Source organism: Pleurodeles waltl, chromosome 5, assembly GCF_031143425.1.
Source record: "Pleurodeles waltl isolate 20211129_DDA chromosome 5, aPleWal1.hap1.20221129, whole genome shotgun sequence".
NCBI lineage: Eukaryota > Metazoa > Chordata > Amphibia > Caudata > Salamandridae > Pleurodeles > Pleurodeles waltl.
Genome location: NC_090444.1, coordinates 972,839,635 through 972,859,043, shown reverse-complemented (window position 1 = coordinate 972,859,043; position 19,409 = coordinate 972,839,635). Strand labels below are relative to the sequence as shown.

Genomic DNA, 19,409 nt, shown 5'->3' with positions numbered 1-19,409 from the left:
TGCTTACCTGTGTAGCTGACCAATTACCCTTTCAGGGCTGTTTAGTTGTCTCTCTCCTAGGAGTTTCCTCAGATTCGGATTGCAAGACTCCAGCAGGAATCCTCTGCATCCTTTACTTCATCTTCTATCGACAAAACTGCACCTGGACCCTCCAGGATCTCTAAAAACTGCAACAAATAAGCAAAGATGACTTCTGCAACATTGTATCTTCAGCTCCTGCCAGAAATTGTAACTGTTTTCAGGTCATACACCCTCCGAGGACTGCCTGTCTTTAGCCTACACCAGAAGAAGCAAAGAAATCTCACTTGAAGTGAAGGAATTACTTCCCTGCTTCAGCAGGTACCCCCCTGCAGCGATGACTGGTGGTGTGGGTCCCCTCTCCTGACGACGAGTGTGGATCCAGCAACACGGGTGGTGGACTGAAATGACCCCGACTGTCCCATGGTCCAGCAGTCCAATTTTGGTGAAGGTAAGAGCTTGCCTCCCCACGCAAGAAAGTACCCCGTGCAATGGGCGTTTTGCAGTTGCCAAGGCTTGTGTGTGACCTTCCAAGAAATTCTTCATGAAGCGCACAGCTCAGACCCCCAGCACTCCTTCCTGCGACACACAGCTTCCTGAGTGGTTGTCCGGTGGCGTGGGATCCCTTTGTGTCGTGCTGCATGGGCCTTCATTTGCACCTTCATTGTACCCATGGTGTGGGACTCCTCTGTGCGCTGCCTGGTTTTCTGTGGGCTCTCTGAGTTTGTGAGAGCTCCCTCTGTCTTCCCCTCCTGGGTGGGGGAATCAGGTCCCTCCTGGTCCCAGGCAGCGCCATTTTCCGCTAACCGCGTGCTTTGTATGTGCCAAAGCTTGGTGGAATCCACTGACACAAACCAGACTGCAATCATCCATCCGGCATGGGACATCATCTGCACGAACCAGGAACCCGCATCTGTCTTCTTGGGTGCAGTACTGACTGTTCTTCTTCATCGGTGGTTCTTCTTTTGCACATTCATCCGGGTTAGTAGGGGCTCCTGTTCTCCCTAGACTCTTCAGTGCTTCTTGGACTTGGTCCCCTGTTTCCACAGATCTTCAGGTCCAGGAATTCATCATTGGTGTCTTGCAGTCTCTTCTGGTTCTGGCATAATCTTCTATCACATGTTCTTGTGTGTTCTAGGAACCTCACTGTGATTTACTCCTGCTTTCCTGGGCTCTGGGGTGGGTTCTATTACTTACCTTTGGTGTTTCCTTACACTCCCTGCACCCCTCTACACACTACACTTGCCTAGGTGTGAAACTGACTTTCACATTTCACTATTTTAGTATATGGTTTGTGTTCCAACTAGGCCCATTGCTATCTATTGTGATTTTCACTATTTGCTCTGTTTTCTAAATGTTTTTACAGCTATTTCTGCATTCTAGTGTATATACTGTGTATATTACTTGCCTCCTAAGGGAGAATAGTCTCTAAGGTATTTTGACATTTGTTTCACCAAAATAAAGTACCTTTATTTTTGTAACACTGAGTATTTTCTTTCATGTGTGTAAGTACTGTGTGACTACAGTGGTATTGCATGAGCTTTGCATGTCTCCTATATAAGCCTTGGCTGCCCAGCTACAGCTACCCCTAGACAGCCTGGCTTCTAGACACTGACTACATTTCACTAATAAGGGATAACTGGACCTGGTATAAGGTGTAAGTACCTTTGGTACACACCACAAAGCAGGCCAGCCTCCTACATGCAGTTCTCGACATTTCATTGCAATGGCACGGCTTCTAGCAAAGTGTGACTTGATAAAAGAGTTGAATACTTTTAATGATGCACCAGACACCTATACGTTGCTGTTACCGGAGGCATCAAGACTTATGGACATTTGGGATCCTCTGAGAGCATATCTTGTAAAGAAAGACAAACCTGAAGCAACTGACCAAGATAGCAACCTGTGCGCAAAAAATACTACTTCCTCACAGAGCTAGAATATTGTCGCACCAATGCATGTTCAATTTGCCAGGCTGGAACCCCTACTCTGTATTAGGGGACTGATAATGTGGGAGGACCATGTTTACCCTGGGTATAGGTGACACCTAAATTGAAAGAGTATAGCTAATCTCATTTTAGAACCTATATTAGTTGAATGTACCCCACGTATGCTCTATGGCGTGACTATATATGTCCAGCTGCAATTACTTTTATGCAATTTTACTCTTTCTTTGATTGTTGAAAAAAAACACTTATGAAAAAGAAAGCAGAGGCGGTCAGTGAGAACTCCAATAACAATGAGTCAGTGAGAGCTAGCTAAGATCACACTTCTCAGCCCAGAATAAGTGATGGACTCATAGGGGCAGTTAGCTCAACACAGCACAACAAGTTGCTGTGCGGCGTTGTAGACGTAGAGAAAGCAGAGCAGATTCATATTTACTAAAAAAATGTCCTGCTGCTGCTCATTACCCCTGCGTTGGTGCATAGTCTGCTAGTGCCACCCTCAATCTTTGCACCTTGGTCCAAATGTGTGCATGTTGACTACAATAAGATTTGTGCTGGAAGCCCACCCTTCCTGTAGAAAATCCTATGCCTATGCAAATTCTTAAACATTCCACACATTGTATGTATGGTGTACAATGCAGCACATATGCACATGCTTTTTGCGTAATTCAAGAAGTTAGGATGAGACTCATGTATTGGCAGGTTGTCGCATGCTTTAGGAGTGATGTAGGATAAAGTTTGACCACCAGATCTGTTTTTCCGTATGTGTGGGATGTGTGCAAGTAGGAGTTCAGAGAAGCACAGGTGTCTGGCAGGTTTGTGAAAGTTGGTGCGATTGTTGAGGTATGCAGGGCCAGTGCTATGTAGTGCCCTAAAAGTGTGGGTGAGGAGTTTGAATTGTGCATATTTGTATATGAGAAGCCTGTGGAGCTCCTTACAGGTGTGGTGCAATGGGAGTAAAGCGTTGGAAGCTGAGAATCATTCTGGCCAACCAGATTGCAATGGGCTGCAGCCTTCTAGTGACTTTTTTTATTGATTCCTGCACACAGGTGTTCCTGTAGTCCAGCTTGCTTGTGATGAGGATGTACATGACGTTTTTCCAGGTGCTGACTCACAGCCATTTGAAAATCCTTCCAAGCATCTTCAAGGTATGGAAGCATGAAGCAGTAATAGAACTGACTTGAGTGGTCATGTAGAGTTTGCTGTTGATGACGATCATGAGGCTCTTAGACAGGGTGGTGGGGTTGGGTGCGAGTTCTAGCTCTGTAGGCTACTTGATGGATTCCTACAGTAAAGTGCTCTTCACAATCAGGATTTTGGACCTGCCATTGTTTAGTTTCAGACAATTAGTCTTCATTCAACGAATGACTTTATTCAAGCAGACATTGAACTTGATCTGGGTACTGGGCATTTTGTCCATGAGGAAGAGAATGAGTTAAGTATTGTTGGTGTGCACGACACTGATGTTGTGAGAGCAGATGATGCTGGCTAGAGGGGTCAAGTATGCATTAAGGAGGATCAGGCTCAGTGAGGATCTTTGCAGATCTGTGCAGATGAAACTGCAGGTGTCCAAGGTGTACAGTGCCAGACTGGGTCTTGACATCCAGGAAGGAGCAGATCCATCGGAGTGTGTGTCTTTGGATTCTGATGTTGTGTAGACACTGGTTGAAGATGAGGTGAAAATCCATGTTAAACACTGCAGAAAGGTCCAGAAGGATGAGGACTGCTGTGTCTTCTTCATCCAGAGTCATGCAGATGTCATCAAAGGTGACGATGAAGAAAGTTTCTGTCTTATGGTTACATCTGAAACCAAGCTGAGTGGTGTTGATGAGTTGGTAGTCATTGAGGTATTGTGTGAGGCGTCTGTAGATGACTTTTTCTAAGACTTTGGCTGGGAACGGTGGCGGGGAGATCGATCTGTAGCTGGTGAACATTGAAGGGTCCGCGGAGGCTTTCTTCGTCAATGGGTGGACAGTTGCATGCTTCCAAGCATCTGGGAAGGTTGTGGAAGAGGTGGAGGCAGTCAGAATGGGTGTGAGCATTGCACAAATGGGTTGCAGCCCTCTAGAAAGGGCATAGTGGATGCAGGGGTCTGATGGAGACACCTGAATGGATGGACTTTAGGGGGGCGGCAGTTTCTTGTGGCTGATTAGGGTCCTTGTGGTTAGCATTGGTTCTTCAGATATGATAAGGAGGTGTTTGGTGAGGTCTGTTTTGCCCGGTTGCAGTATAAAGTTGCTGTAAATGACAGTGATTTTGTTGCTAAAGAATTGAGAGAGATTGTTGCGGAGGTCCTGCATTGGGATGATCGAGTTGGAGGCGGCCGCTGTTGAGGTGAAATCCATCACAGTCGCAAATGTTTCTTTGCTTCTGTTAGTGCTGGTGTTGATGTGGACCACCAGAGTACCGTTTTTGGTGGGCCGTTCCAATAGAAAAAATGGGTGGTGCTAGTGGTGGAAATGGGTGGCAGGCTTCTAAAAATAAGTTTGCACTTGACACACATTTTAACTTATAAAGTACTGCTTTTTTATAAGTCAGTGCTTTCTTTGTGTGTGCAGGGAGGGTTTGGAAGAATTATTTCTCAAGACTTTTCCTTGAACAATAAGTCCAGTAGCTGACAGAGTTTGTATATGTCTACAAGTACTTGGACTAAGTTAAAAAACAAAAAACAGTTCATGCAGGCCAGAATATGTCACCCCTCATGCAAATCACAAGTTTCCTTATTTATGTGCAGTGACTCATAGCACAGCAATTGGGTCATCAGTCCAAAAGACATCCACACTTCACTCTATGTGGAACCCTGACTGCAAAAAAAAACCCTGGCCTGCCGATTCTAGAACAAGTTGAATGCTGTTGTTGTGTACACCATGCACTATGATTATCATAACTGCCTACACAAGTGGCATTTATGATGATGATTATCGTTATTATTATTGATGTTGTTACTGGCATTATTGTTTTTGGTACTGTAGATGGAAGCCAAGATTGACCTATCAAAACCTGTTCATCATTTCCCTTCCACAGTCCATTTGTGAAATCACTACTCAATTGTAATAGGAAAACGACATCATCACACTACTATGTTAACTAAAGAACATTTTCGTTTTGCAGCCACACAGGCTGCTGCCAGAGCCAACAGAAAGTGTGAAAGCCAGGTCATCTACCAGAATTGCAACCACGGCTTAAGCAAGTACCTGTAAAGTAGCCTTTATTTTTTGAGAAACTGTTTATCATTGAAAGCTCATTCAACTAACGTTTGTATTCCGTCAGATGAAAGTAGAACTCTAGCTGCAGATTAACAAAATATTGTGTTAATAGAACAAGTTACTTACCTTCGGTAATGCTTTTTATGGTGGATACACTAGCTACCTTTGGATTCCTCACCTTATGAATTCTCCCAATGCGCCAGCATTCGACAGAAATTTTTTCTTCCCAGCTCTCTACGTTGACGAGGACGTCACAATTGCCCGACTCGCACGCCACTCCGTCTGATGTTATCATGGCAATAAGTGGGCCTCGTCGGCTTACTGACATCAGTTTTCACTATTTTTTACGTGCCTTTGAGGCGAACAGGTGATTACCGACATCACATACTCAACATAAATACATCAATCAAATATAATACATAATATTTATTCAAATATAAACAGTAAAAACAAATATATACATACATATATAATATATACATATTCACCCAAAGAAAACTTGGTATGACCAGACAGGCAACGGGGTGGCGGGTGGGACCGTGACGAATCCACAGGTAGCTAGTGTAACCACCAGAAAAAGCATTACCGAAGGTAAGTAACTTGTTCTTCTGATGGATACAACTACCTGTAGATTCCTCACCTTATGAATAGAGTCCCAAAGCAGTACCGCATTCGGAGGTGGGTGCCTGAGTGGTCACACCAAGAAATCCTGCAGCACCGACCGTGCAAAATGGCCATCCCTCCTAACCTCCGCGTCCAAGCAATAATGCTTAGCGAAAGTGTGGAGGGAAGCCCAAGTTACAACCTTACAAATGTCAGCCACTGGAACACCCCTAGCCAAGGCTGAAGTGGCAGACTTAGCCCTGGTGGAATGGGCCCTGATTCCAACAGGAGGATCCTTCTTTGCCAAAGAATAACATATTTTAATACAAAGAATGACCCACCTGGACAGCGTTCTTTTATGGACGGCCTTGCCTTTCCTCTTCCCCACATAGCCAAAGAAGAGTTGATCGTCCACTCGAAATTCTCTGGTCCTTTCAATGTAAAAGCTTAAAGCTCTCCTTGGGTCAAGCTGATGCAGTCTCTCCTCCTCTTTCGATGGATGGGGAGAAGGGTAAAAGGACGAGAGTGTGATGGTTTGCCCCATATGAAAGGGAGTAACTACCTTTGGTAGGAAAGCCGCCCTGGTTCTCAGCACCACCTTGTCTGCATGAAAAGATGTGAAAGGGAGTTTAACAATAAGAGCCTGAAGCTCACTCACACGCCTAGCAGACATGATGGCTGTGAGGAACACTGTCTTTAAAACCAAAAGCCTTAACGGGCAAGAATGCAAAGGTTCAAACGGTAAACCCATCAGAAAAGTCAGAACCAAATTCAAATCCTACTGAGGCATAACAAAAGGAGTAGGAGGAAACCTATTAGTTAGTCCTTTTACGAACCTTACAACTGTAAGGGACTTAAAGAAGGAAGGTTGGTCAGGAAGGCACAGAAAGGCCGACAGTGCCGATAAATAGCCCTTGACAGTAGCAACTGCACAACCCTTCTGCGCCAAGGACAATGCAAACAATAACACATCTGACAAATGGGCTCGTAAGGGATCAATTTGCTTCTCTCCACACCAATCAACAAATTTTGCCCATCTGCCAGCATAGATAGACTTGGTGGAGTGTCGCCTGGCCGATAAAATAACGTCCACCACTTCTGGTGGGAGAGAAAAGGAACTCAGATTGCCCCGTTCAATCTCCAGGCATGAAGGTGCAGGCTCTGAATAGGATTGTAGAACCTGCCCCTGCGACTGCGAGAGGAGGTCTGCCCTGTGAGGGATACGGAGCAGAGGGCACAGTGAAAGCTGGGGAAGATCTGTGTACCACACCCTTCTCGGCCAATCCGGAGCTATTAAGATGACTTGGCGAATCTTCCTCAAAACCCGAATCTTCCTCAAAACCCGAGGAATCAAGGGTATGGGGGGAAACGCGTAAAGCAACTGGCCGTTCCAGGACATCTGAAACGCGTCCCCCAAAGCTCCTTGCACCGGATACTGGAGGCTGCTGAACGACGGGCAGTGCGCGTTCTCCTGAGTGGCAAACAGGTCTACCTAAGGAAACCCCCACATCTGGAAGATGTAACGGATCAGGTCAGGATGGAGCCGCCACTCGTGATCGGCCGAGAAACACCGACTGAGACTCTCCATACGCACGTTCAGAACTCCGGCCAGATGGTTTGCTACTAACCAAATTCGATGGTCCTGAGCCCAGGACCAGAGCCGCAGACCCTCTCTATAGAGAAGGTACGACCCTACTCCTCCCTGCTTGTTTATATACCACATCGCGTTAGTGTTGTCTGTCAGGAGTTGGACCGACTGACCGCGAAGGGAAGGGAGCGCCTGAGTAGCGCGCTTAATACATTTGTTAATTGATTGATTGATTGAGGAACGCCTTGAGAGCCAGACGTATAGCCCGCAATTCCAACAGATTGATATGAAACATCTGTTCCACTGGAGACCAACGACCTTTGACCTCCAGGTCCCCCAGATGAGCGCCCCACCCCAGAGTGGAGGCATCCGTTATAACCATGGCCACTGGAGGCGGTAGTGAAAACGGCCTTCCTTGGGAAAGGTTGCCGTCCACAGCCCACCATTGCAGGTCCGCTGCAGTGTCTCAGGAGATCGTTATCAACTCCTCGAGATCCCCTTTGTGCTGAAACCACTGCCTGCGGAGGCACCACTGAAGAGCCCTCATATGCCAGCGTGCATGAGTGACCAACAGAATGCAAGAAGTGAACAGACCGAGGAGATGTAGGACCTTGAGGACTGGAACAACCGCTCCATTTCGAAACATTGGAATCAACGCCTGAATGTCCTGAATCCGCTGAGGAGGAGGAAAGGCCTGATCCAGCGTTGTGTCCAGTACTACCCCTATGAACAGGAGCCCCTGAGAGGGCTCCAGGTGAGATTTGGGCACGTTTATTCGGAAAAGCCCAGATGGAACATTAACTGGGTAGTCATCCGCAGGTGATGCAACACGAGCTCTGGAGATTTGGCTTTGATCAACCAATCGTCCAGGTAAGGGAATACCGCTATTCCCTTCCTCCTGAGACTTGCTGCAACCACCGCCATCACCTTCGTGAAGACTCGAGGTGTGGAAGTAAGACCAAACAGAAGGACTACAAACTGGTAGTGTTGCGACCCCCCCACAAACCGGAGATACTTCCTGTGCGACTTGAGAATTGGAATATGAAAGTAAGCATCCTGCAAGTCGACCAACACCATCCAATCCTCTTTGTTCAACGCCTGCAGCACCTGCGCTAGGGTCAGCATTTTGAATTTCCCCTATTTGAGGAACCAATTCAAAACCCTCAGGCCCAGGATAGGCCTCAAACGACCATCCTTCTTGGGGATCAGGAAATATCTTGAATAACAACCCTGACCCCTTTCCTGCTCTAGAACCAACTCCACTGAACCTTTTGATAAAAGGACTAGAACTTCCTGCTGTAACAACAGGAGATGATCTTCTGTGCAGAAGGATGGGCGGGGAGGGATGGTGGGAAAACTCCCGAAAAGGAAGGGCATAACCTTTCCCCACAATATTGAGGACCCAGGAGTCTGATGTGATTAACTCCCACCGCAAAGAAAATGAAATAACCTTCCCCCTACAGGAGAAACATGAGACGTAATGGGCGGAGAACTAAGGCTGCTTTCCTTGCTGCACCACACCAGAGGAAGAGGAAGAGGCAGGGTGCTGCTGGGTGGCCCCTCTTGTTCTAACTCTACCCCTCCCTCTATAGGATCTATAGGGCAGACTTGAAGGTTGCTGTCCAGCTGGTTGGGATCTCCCACGAAAGGAAGCTCCTCGTCTGAACCCCCTAAACCTCCTAAAGGATCTGAATGGGGTGGCAGTGGAAGCCTGCAGGCCCAAAGACTTGGCAGTAGCCCTACTCCCTTTAAAGCGCTCTAATGCAGAGTCAGCTTTAGCCCCAAACAATTTGTCCCCATCAAATGGCAGGTCCAAGAGGGTCATCTGGACATCCGTTGAGAACCCAGAAGACCTCAACCACGCATGTCTTCTGGTGACAATAGAAGTGCCCATCGCTCTGGCCACAGAGTCTGTAGTGTCCAGACCCGACTGAATAACTTGCGAAGCAGCAGTCTGAGCATCCGACAAGAGTCCCTGCATCTCCAAAGGCAGATCCGGCAGCACAGCCTTGGCTGCGTCCATCAGAGCATGTATGTATCTGCCCAAAACACAAGTCGCATTGGCAGATTTGAGGGCCATGCTACATGAAGAAAAAAGTATTTTTGGCAGACTGCTCCATCCTCTTGGATTCCCTGTCTGAAGGCGTGCCATGGAAGGAACTAGGAGCCGAATGAGACGAGCATGAAGCCTGTACCACCAAACTCTCTGGAGTCTGATGTTTCGACAGGAAACCCAGGTCCCCCGGAGCCACTCTATACCTTCTTTCAAGTGATCTGCTAACAGCAGACGAAGTCACGGGCTTCTTCCAAACTTCCAGAATAGGCTCCTTAGGAGCATTGTTAAAAGGCAGAAGTAGCTCTGCATCAGCTGAAGCAGGATGGAGGACCTCAGTTAAGCTATTAGTCTTAACCTCTGCAGATGGTAGTGGGAGGTCCAGAAAATCTGCCGCCTTCCTTACCACAGAATGAAAAGAGGCTGCCTCCTCTGCAAACTCCACAGGAGAGGCAAGATTCCACTCAGGGGAAGTATCTAGTCCACTTGCCGAATCCAATCCCTGATAGTCCCCCAGGGGCTCAGCAATTTCTACTTCCTCCAGGAGTTGCCTCGGATACTCTCACTCTCGCTCCTCTAAAAGTCTGAGAGCCTTTCTCCTTGAACTTAACCTGGCCTCTTTTCTCTGCATCGACATGGAATCCACCAACGTCGAAGATCTCGGCTGACGTGGACCAGGAGACATACCCCTCTCTATGGCTCAGATGCCGAAACCGAATCCATTGGCGCCGAAGACACACAGGCCCGCTTCACCAGCGTGGAATGAGTATGGGGCGACGTCATTGGCACCATTGATCTCGCAGGTGATGTCACCGGCGTCGAAGGTCTTCCGGGTGACACCAACAGTATCGGCACCGGCGCTGGACCAACACCCTCTGCAGGGCAAAAGGGCATAAACGGCGCTGGTCTATATGGAGCCAGAGCACCTGTTGAAAAAGCCAAAGGACCTGTGGGACCAGCCAGTGCACCACTAGGGGCCATAGAATTGAAGATGTTGAACATGGCATTTAAAAATGCCGCCGGGTCCGCACCCGGAGCCGGGAAGGCTGGATACCCCTGTTCCTCCTGTGTAGCCAGCACCGGATCCGGAACGTCCGATTGCGCTCCAGGCGAAAAGCGAGGACTGTCCTGAGGCTCAACCACCTCCAAGACTGAAGGCGCCAGACAAGCTTGAGGACTCCGAGGTGATGGAGTTGCCGTTGGACTAACCTCCCACGTCGCACGATGCCGACTTGATGGAGACCTCGATCGGGACCGACCTCTATCCGAACGACACCGGGAATCATTCTGACGCCGTTTCTTGTGCGACCTCGAGGATTCTCCAGAAGAAGACCTACGATGACTCCTATGCTTCTCCTTCTTCTTCGCCTTGGCCAAAAAGAGTTTGGCCTCCTGTTCCTTTAGCCCCTTTGGGTTCATCCTCTGGCATGAACCACACTCCTCCACATCGTGCTCAGAACTCAAGCACCACAGGCAGTCATTGTAAGGGAATGTCACCGACATGCGCCCCCCCGCACTCCTGACAAGGCTTGAACCCGGATTTCTGAGGAGGAGACATTGTAACCTACAATCAAACACCTTTGGTAACAATAACTCCCAAGAGCTAGGAAAAAAACGTTATGCTTCGAAGGCACGGAAAAAAGGGAACTGATGTCAGTACGCCAACAAGGACCTCCTATTGCCACGATGACGTCAGACAGAGTCGCGTGTGAGTCGGGCAATTGTGACGTCCTCGTCGATGTAGAGAGCTGGGAAGAAAACATTTCCGTTGAATGCTGGTGCATTGGGAGAATTCAAAAGGTGAGGAATACACAGGTAGTTGTAACCATCAGAAGTGTCCTATTTTATACTTCACAGCATATGTGTTTGAACACCCAGTACAGGTTTCCCAAGAAAGGTACACAGCTGCAATATGGGAATACTTTCAAGAGAAAAAGAAAAAGTTGAAGAATTTAAAAGGGGGAGGTGCTCATGGTGCGTTGTACCATGTATTATAAGGAGTAAAATATCACCTAGCATTGACCTACACTGATAACCGGTCCCTTTAAAAGGAATTAGACCCTCAGCGTCGTAATTCTTGTTCCTCTATAAGGTCACAAAATTTCGGCTAACAGGGAATACTCATTGATTCTGAATTGCTGTGGCCATTTAGGCAGAATTCCCATTTTTCTGGGTCTTTTTCGTCTTGCGTATTTCACCAAGTTTTTCCTGGTGAACCATGTACAAGGAGAAACAGTAGTGTAGTGTTCTCACACAATTTTTTATCCCATTTGGCCAGTAACGCCAGTTAGCAGCCGAAGCAGGATTGTCTGATTGACTCGTAATGAGGGCCCGTATGTTCTGTTTGTAAATGTATTATAAATCCACTGCACAGTTGGCAGTGTGACAAGAGTAATATTCGGAACACTTGGGGGGTCATTACGAGTTGGGCTATTTCACACAGAGTGGTACCTCTGGGTGAACTAAACTAAGTCCCACAACAAGTGTGTCCAAACCCGGAATTGTTGGGTCCGAACATTCCGGATCAGATAATTCTTTGCCCAGACAAAATGGGCTCTTGAGACGCCCTGCTGTGTAGAGGCCGCAGGCAGCAGTAGTTCATGGTCCCCCCCAAGCCACCAGCAGTAGTCCTGGGGTCAACAAAACACGCTCCCTCTGGGCAGACACAAGTGTTCACTTCACCCCTCCAACCCACCACGGGTAGCGCCACAGGCGCTTTACACCAGCTCAGAGCAGTATAAAATGTCTGTATTTTTGCTAAAATCGTGACAACTGCCCAGTAAAACACCAGGTAAATCCGAGTCCAAGCAGTTATTCCCCATTTCGAGAGAACAACTCAAAATGGCTGGACTTTGCTGCGGAGATAGAGGCTGATAATGGGCAATTTAAATTCTGGTCCGGCAGTATCTCAGTAGAAAAGTCTAGCCAACTCATAATTAAGCCATTAGAAAAATACTGCACAATAATTAGCTTTATTTAAGTAAAAATCTGCTTAACTAGTGGTTTTTAACATAGCACTAAAATAGCACCTATTCTAAGCCCATCATGGTGTGACCAAATAACGATAAAGCACATTTTATGAGGGTGCATTCTTGCCCTGAACGCCCACTGACTTGCCCTGGGCAAATGGTATCTCAGCTAGCAAGGGGGAGGGAGGAGGGGTTATTACATTCCAGTCTATTGTCTCACTGTGATTAATTGTGCAGTACTTTTCACCTTGGATACACAAACACAACATAGGCCCAGCACGTTTCTTTCCTTTCCAAAGCAGCACATCTGCCTGTAAAACTTGTGATTTCCTGTACCCTATGAATGATTGATCGGCTGTAGGTCAGCTGCCTCACTTTGTATTGCTATGCATTGCTGGTACACACTTTGTTCCATATTCCCTTGAATTCATGACTGATGAGGCTGCTCGTGGAGTAGCGTGCATACAGATTCGGCTTGAGGGGCCACAAAGGCCATCCACTGCTCCAATCAGTGCACAGAGAATGTCAGTGGGTTCCAGGCCAGAGCGTGGTTAAACCAATGCATGCCATCGTCTTTTCATTCTTTTATTTCTATTGAAACAGTAATCGAGTAGTATCCAATGGGAAAAAGTTAAGATGCTCAACATTATCATTCTTCATCGGCATGACACGGGCTTGAGGCGCATTTGATAACCAGATGTCTGACACACACAAAAACTTGTAATTCAGCACCTGCACGTTTACTGCCCGGCGTGGGTGCACGACGTTCTAAGTTACACTTTGAAATTCACGCCAGTCTTAAATTTCCAGGCTTGCTGCAGGAAGCGTTTTTATTAGCGTTGAGTGTAACTCGCGTAATTAGCTGTAGCGTAATTACCCAGAATTGCGGCAAAATTCTGTGAGATCCCGCATAATTACGCCAGAAGAGAAACTTTACATTTACCGCTATTTTCTTAGTGCTAAAGTGACTGGTCCTGTCCATTTTAGACGCAAGGCTGCGTTTTGCGGAAGGAACTTGTGCTAAATGCAACAAGACCACGAAGAGAAGCGCTTGCCATTGTTCAATAAATGTCCCCCTGCAGTGAGATTTTCCCTCAGTTTACTCCTGGCATTTAACACTATTATTTAATAGCAAAATGCCCCATTACACTGAAAATGGATGCAAGGATGCATTTTGCTTTAAGAAATAGAGCTAAACATGAACAGCAGCGTGAGCAGCCGCTCCCTAAATTTGTCCTTTCCTTCTAAGTTACTTTAATTATGCAAGCGGGAGTAACTGCGTAAAGAGTAATGCAGGATTACTAAAAAGAAATCTGATTACTCTGGTGTGACTGAAATTTCACACAGACCCCGATTTTATGATTTCTTGGCTACACCAGTATATTGGCATTTTCGCAGGCATAACTGTGCATGGCGTACAGTTATGCATCCTGAAATGAGAGCACTTTTGTACAAAACCACATTTTGGAGCCTTTGGAGAAATCCTGCTCCCTTGCACCTGCACAACCTTTGGGGTGTTCTCTTCTCCCTTGAGAAAAGAATCTGACCATTTTAGGGGTGTGGCACTGTCAGAGAGTAGTTCAATATTACCCACAATACGTATATTTCCTTGGTAGTTCACAGACTTTCAAGGTTATCTGCACCTTGGAACGCCCACTTCTCACCCCCTTAGTTGGATATATTCCTCCATATTATTACATAATTGATGGGCAGGATATTATGCAGGTGTGAAAAGATTTACCACTCAAGGGTAATCTTTTGTGAATTATTTGCCTTTGTAAATTGAGCCACTGACCCTCCTAAATTCAATTTGCTACTGCTAGAGGCTTTGAAATTTTGGCCCTATTTTTGTCACATGTATGTTTCATCTTCCATTTAAGATGAATATTCTAGCCAAGAAAGTTGCTGGAGCAATCAGTTGATATATCTCCCTAATTCTTAAGTAAATTAGAACCAACAACATTAATAAGCCGAAATGGGCCGATTTATATACTGCAATATACTAAATGTTGGGCCATCTGAAACAGACTACAGAATATACTGGAAATTATTGAAAGAGTATGGGTAAGAAAATACGCCACTGGCCGCAAGTGCGACCTGTGAGTGGTAGCAGTTTACTTGGATTAAGGCCTAAAAGGGCACAAGAAAGTGAAGGCAAAGGGAAGCAAGCTGTGTTTGTCTGTAAAACAGATTAACTACTGATTGGTTGCTGCTCCTGTGACAGGGCTTGAAGTGCGACTAAACTGTAGCCACACCAGCAGTCTCAACCGACTGATTTAGCAAGGCAAATTCAATAGGATTTAGGGCCTTGATTTAGAGTTCGAATGTAACGGGAAAACATCTTTTATATGAATTAAGTTCTAAAGCCAGGGTACAATCCACCAGTGGAATTTCCAGCATCAATGGGATCATATGGTGTAGAAAATTCCACAGATAGATTTTCCTCTGGATTTAGCTACACATCCAGAATTCATGATTTCCATTCCCACCAGATTTTAAATCAAGCCCTAAGATTCTGAAAGTTATGCAGCTGTTTCAGTCTCACTTATGTGATCACTAAAGTTCAAAGATCAACTACCAAAGAAAGACCACAGAAGGCAAGGATACCCAGAGCCACTGCAGGGAACCAATGGCAGCTTACTGTAAGGTGTAAGCAAAACACCCACTCACTCACAACAAAGCAATCTAATTAATTTTACAGATAGAACTAGCATTAAAGAACGCCTTTTTAGGTCTTACTTTAGTTTGCAAGTAACTGTGATACATGAGCATGGATGGATGCATATGTGGGTATTTGCACAGTGTGAACCTAGCGTGCTTTACAAAGGTGAGAGTAGCAGGAGGAGTAGACAGGAGAGGTCAATCCACAATATTTCACATAGATTGTTCTCAATTGTACTCTGCACATATCTGTGGGAATCTGGCACACAAGCCTACCGTCCTCTGCACTGGAGCGCTGTTTCACCAGTCACACTAAAATCTGCAAGTGCCTAGAGCACACTTCAGCGCAGGAAAACCTGATGAGCTATGTCCTACGCCTATCTATATATGTCACAGTGAATGTATACCATGGTCTTGTTGTTCTTTACCAATATGGTCAGGTACCAGAATGAGAAGCTCCTCTCCACCGGTATTTTTAGACTAGCAGGTTTGGAGAATGAAAACCTCTGCTCCATTGGTATTTCTAGAGTTGCAGGTTTTTAGAACGAGAACCTCTATTCCATTTCTCTTTCCAAAAATATCAGTTTGAGCACGAGAACATTTGCTCCACTTGTCACTCTGATCTAGCTGTTATTTGAACGAGAACATCTGTGCTTCTAGACTTGCAGGTTCTTAGAACAGGGAACCTGTTCTCCACTTCTATTTCTAAATTAGCAGGTTCTTTTGTCCCCTACAATGCCCAAAGTCATGTATTGACCTGTGAATATCTAAACTCGGAATTAATTTCTTAAGAAAACTAAGACGATTCTTTAAGGCACGAATTAGCCAGCGCATCCTTCAGTGGCTGTTCCAGCTTTCAGTCCATCTGTAATAGAATGGAAACGGTCGACACATTTCACCAACCTACCTGCGTATGACTTCAACATGTGGTTAATGGACGATAATGGATGTGAGGAAACCTGATCCTCATGAAATGAGCGCCATGGCTTCAGAATAATTGCCCACATCAATTTACCGGTAATCTTCATTACTCCAGTATGATGACTTCATTACCACAGTTCTGGATTTGTCATTCTTGGCCAAATGCCTGCAACATACATTTCTCCTGCTTGAAGAGCACAAAAAACAAAGCGCTGCTCATATTTGGTAAAATGTGGATTACGAAGGAGCTCTCCACCGTGAAGCATGTAGTTTGAATCATTCCAAAGGAGACAGCTGTGACCATTTGGGGAATCACTTCAAGATGAATCTGCACATGGGAATAAAACTGAATTTAAGCAAAATGTATCAGTTTTGTTCTGATTAATGTGAGGAAAGTCCTAAGGAGTGGCAAGTCTAATTTGCCACAGTAAAATAAACTCTAGAAAGAATGTTGACGGCAAAACAGGGATTATGAGATGCACCAGCAATGGTGCTGCATAATGTTCCTGTGCTGCAGAAATTAACAAAGCGATTGAACCAATGCTCAAATTAATTTCGGCCACTGCAAATGATTAGCCGGCACCCAGACCATGTTTTTTCGCTCACTGTGCCACTCTAAACAAAAATCAGCTATATACAAATAAGTCTCCTACAGAAGCAGTCAAGCACAAAGTGCCAGAATCCGCTGTACAATAGAAAAGCTTTGGAAATGTGCTTTTTCTGCAGAGTGACCCCAATTTTTTTCGCCTTTTTGCTGAAGCCTATTTTTACTGGCTGTAGCACACTTTACCCCTGCTAACTATTGATAAAATGGTTGTGCTCCTCCTTTAAACATGGTAAAATTGATGTACGCTGATTGGCATAGGTCCCTATTATATAGTGCCCACAGGGAACCAGGGCCTGTAAGTTAAATGTCAGACGTGAGTTGCAGTACTCTTTGCGTGCCACCTACTGCAGTCTGCTAGGGCTCTTAATATGACATTTGGGGAGCACTTCAAAGAGGACCCTCCCACCGCCCGTCACAGGCAAATGGAAGCTTACACCTGTGCAGGGCCCATCTATTGTCTTACCAGCCACTCAGGGCCCCAATCACAATGACACTCTCTTTAACATTACAGTGTCACAACTTGCTTGGCAGATCTGCTGGGTTTACATGTAACATTTGAGGTACACTGTAAAGGAGGGAAACAGAACGCAAAACACTTTTTGTGTATATACTGCCTGGCTGCTGAAAGTTCAGCTTTGAATTTACCAGACTTCTGTCTCTGAGCATGTTTGGGAACAGGGTCTGCCTAAAACTGGAATTTGATGTTAGATGTAGGATGGATCAGCATAGTACCCTCCCTACAGATATCCGATCCCTCGGAACCCAAGTTTAGTGTGGCTGATGACTTCATTCATCTTGAAAGTACAGAAAGTGGATAGCATTGACCCCAGCAACTTTTACCCCATTAGTTAGAGAGTCCTCAGGGGCATTCCCACCCACTAGCTCATGCCAGGCATAAACATGACACCTCCAAGCACTAACTTGTAAACACTCCTGGACCTAAGAAAGATCAGAAGAAGACTGAACCTGCTGTCTGTAACCTGGGAAGAGCACTGGAGGACTGGACCGCCTCTCTCTCGCTTTCTCTCATGTACTCAGGGCAAAGAAATAGAAGCCAAGGGTCATAACACTGGCCTCCTATTAAAGCTACAGGGTCACAACAAGCTACGAGAGCGCTTTCCTGCAACTGCCCTGCTGACCAGCAACAAATGGACCTGGACTGGACTGGACTCTCATATTGACCTCTGCCTGCCACCATGTGCGTCTTTACATGCTATTCCCCTGAGGTCCTGCGGGGCTTCAGAAGTGTACTCTTGTGTTAGATTGGGACATAAAGGACTAAAGTCAGAAGGTAAAATCTTTGACAACGGTGAACCTGGTTGGTGTATATTACCCGCATTCAATTGCGGTCATCATCAAATTGCTCCTAGTTCCTGTTCTACCACCACAATTGCATATCATTGGCACTTTGTGCTTCTAGGCACTAGTTCTGCTTAAAACTTTAACAATCATTTTGGTGTCACTTCATTTATTAAATGTTACTCTATTTTTCTAATTAATTTTTTTATTGTTTTGCATTTCAACTTTATTACTGTTTTAGTACTGCAAACATATTTTACACATTGCCAAGAGGCTTAGGTCAAGTTTATTTACTGAATTATGTGATTCACCCTGACAAAGGCTGTGGCTATCACTTGAGATGGGTACCTATCACCTGCCACTAATACCCCAATTTGTTACATTGGTGTTCAGCAGTGGAATTTAAGACATGTTTAGTAATACCATTCAGTGATTTGTGTTGGTACAAAAAACATCTTTTTTTCTGAATTTGACCTCAGAATCTATTTTTGACGTTTACATTCTCCACTTATTTTTTAATTTGGCATTTTTTATTTTTCGTAAATTTCACTTTTATTCTCATATTTTGCAGCTGTGATTTTTGCAAGAACAGTGGTGGATCTTAGCGACACTGAACTCTTCAATATGGCAGATCTGAGAAGGTTGTGTAAGGAAAGAGGGCTGGAGTTGGCCAAGGGCTCCGAGAGACTGGAGTACCAGATAGGCCTCAGAGGGTGGGAAGATATCCTGCAGTCTACAACACAGGAGCAGGAGGATAATGGAGTAGAGGATGAGGATGAGTTTGAGGGAGAAGAAGAAGATGACCCTGCAATAGCAGCAGCAGGCGAGGGAGGCGGATAGTACTGCAGTGGTTGCAGAGCTAGAAGAGGTTGGGGGCCGCCAAGAGTGAGGTCACCTAGTCCATCCAGAGCTGAGAGCCATGTGTCCACTCACACTCTGACCCCTGAAGAACTGGATGACAAGAAGGCAAAAAGGGCCCTGAAATTAATGATGGCTACTCCAGCCCTGGAGGAAAAGAAACTAGCCTTGCCTGCTGAAGAGAAAAAAACAGAGCTGGGAGTGGAGAGGAAAACGATTACCTTGAGGGCTTGACCAAGCTCAAGATGGCACCGTACACGTGAGCTTGGAGCTCTGTCCCCAGCCTCGGCCTAGCATGCCATTGGGCCACCTGCTGCCATACTGCAGTCACAAGAGAGAATTGACCTCCTAGAAGAACCAGAACCTAACTGTAATGCAGAGAAGTCAGAGATCAGACAGCCTATGATAAGACAAAGGTGCGGACAGCGAGCATGGGTGGGTAAGAGGGAACAACCCTGCATGTACTGACCAGGTACTGGGAAAAATGTCTGTGAGGTCTAGGGAGTCCCTGGTCCACAACCATGAGTAGTGGGTGGGAGGGCTGGGGCAATGCAGACCAACACAGAAACCAAGGTGGGTTGAGTGCTCTGGCATCTCAGGCCTTTCAGCTTGGGAAGTCCCAAGCAGGAGAGGGTGCTGTAAGTGGAGATTGCCTGCTGATTGCCTAGCACATTGGGTAA

At 45.9% G+C, this 19,409-nt stretch overlaps 1 protein-coding gene across 1 annotated transcript in view; it reads right to left on the bottom strand.

Moving 5' to 3' along the window:
* Positions 1 to 19,409, bottom strand: part of AIG1 (androgen induced 1) — a 1,628,904-nt gene that overhangs the window by 925,966 nt on the left and 683,529 nt on the right. The gene's annotated exons all lie outside the window — the stretch shown is intronic.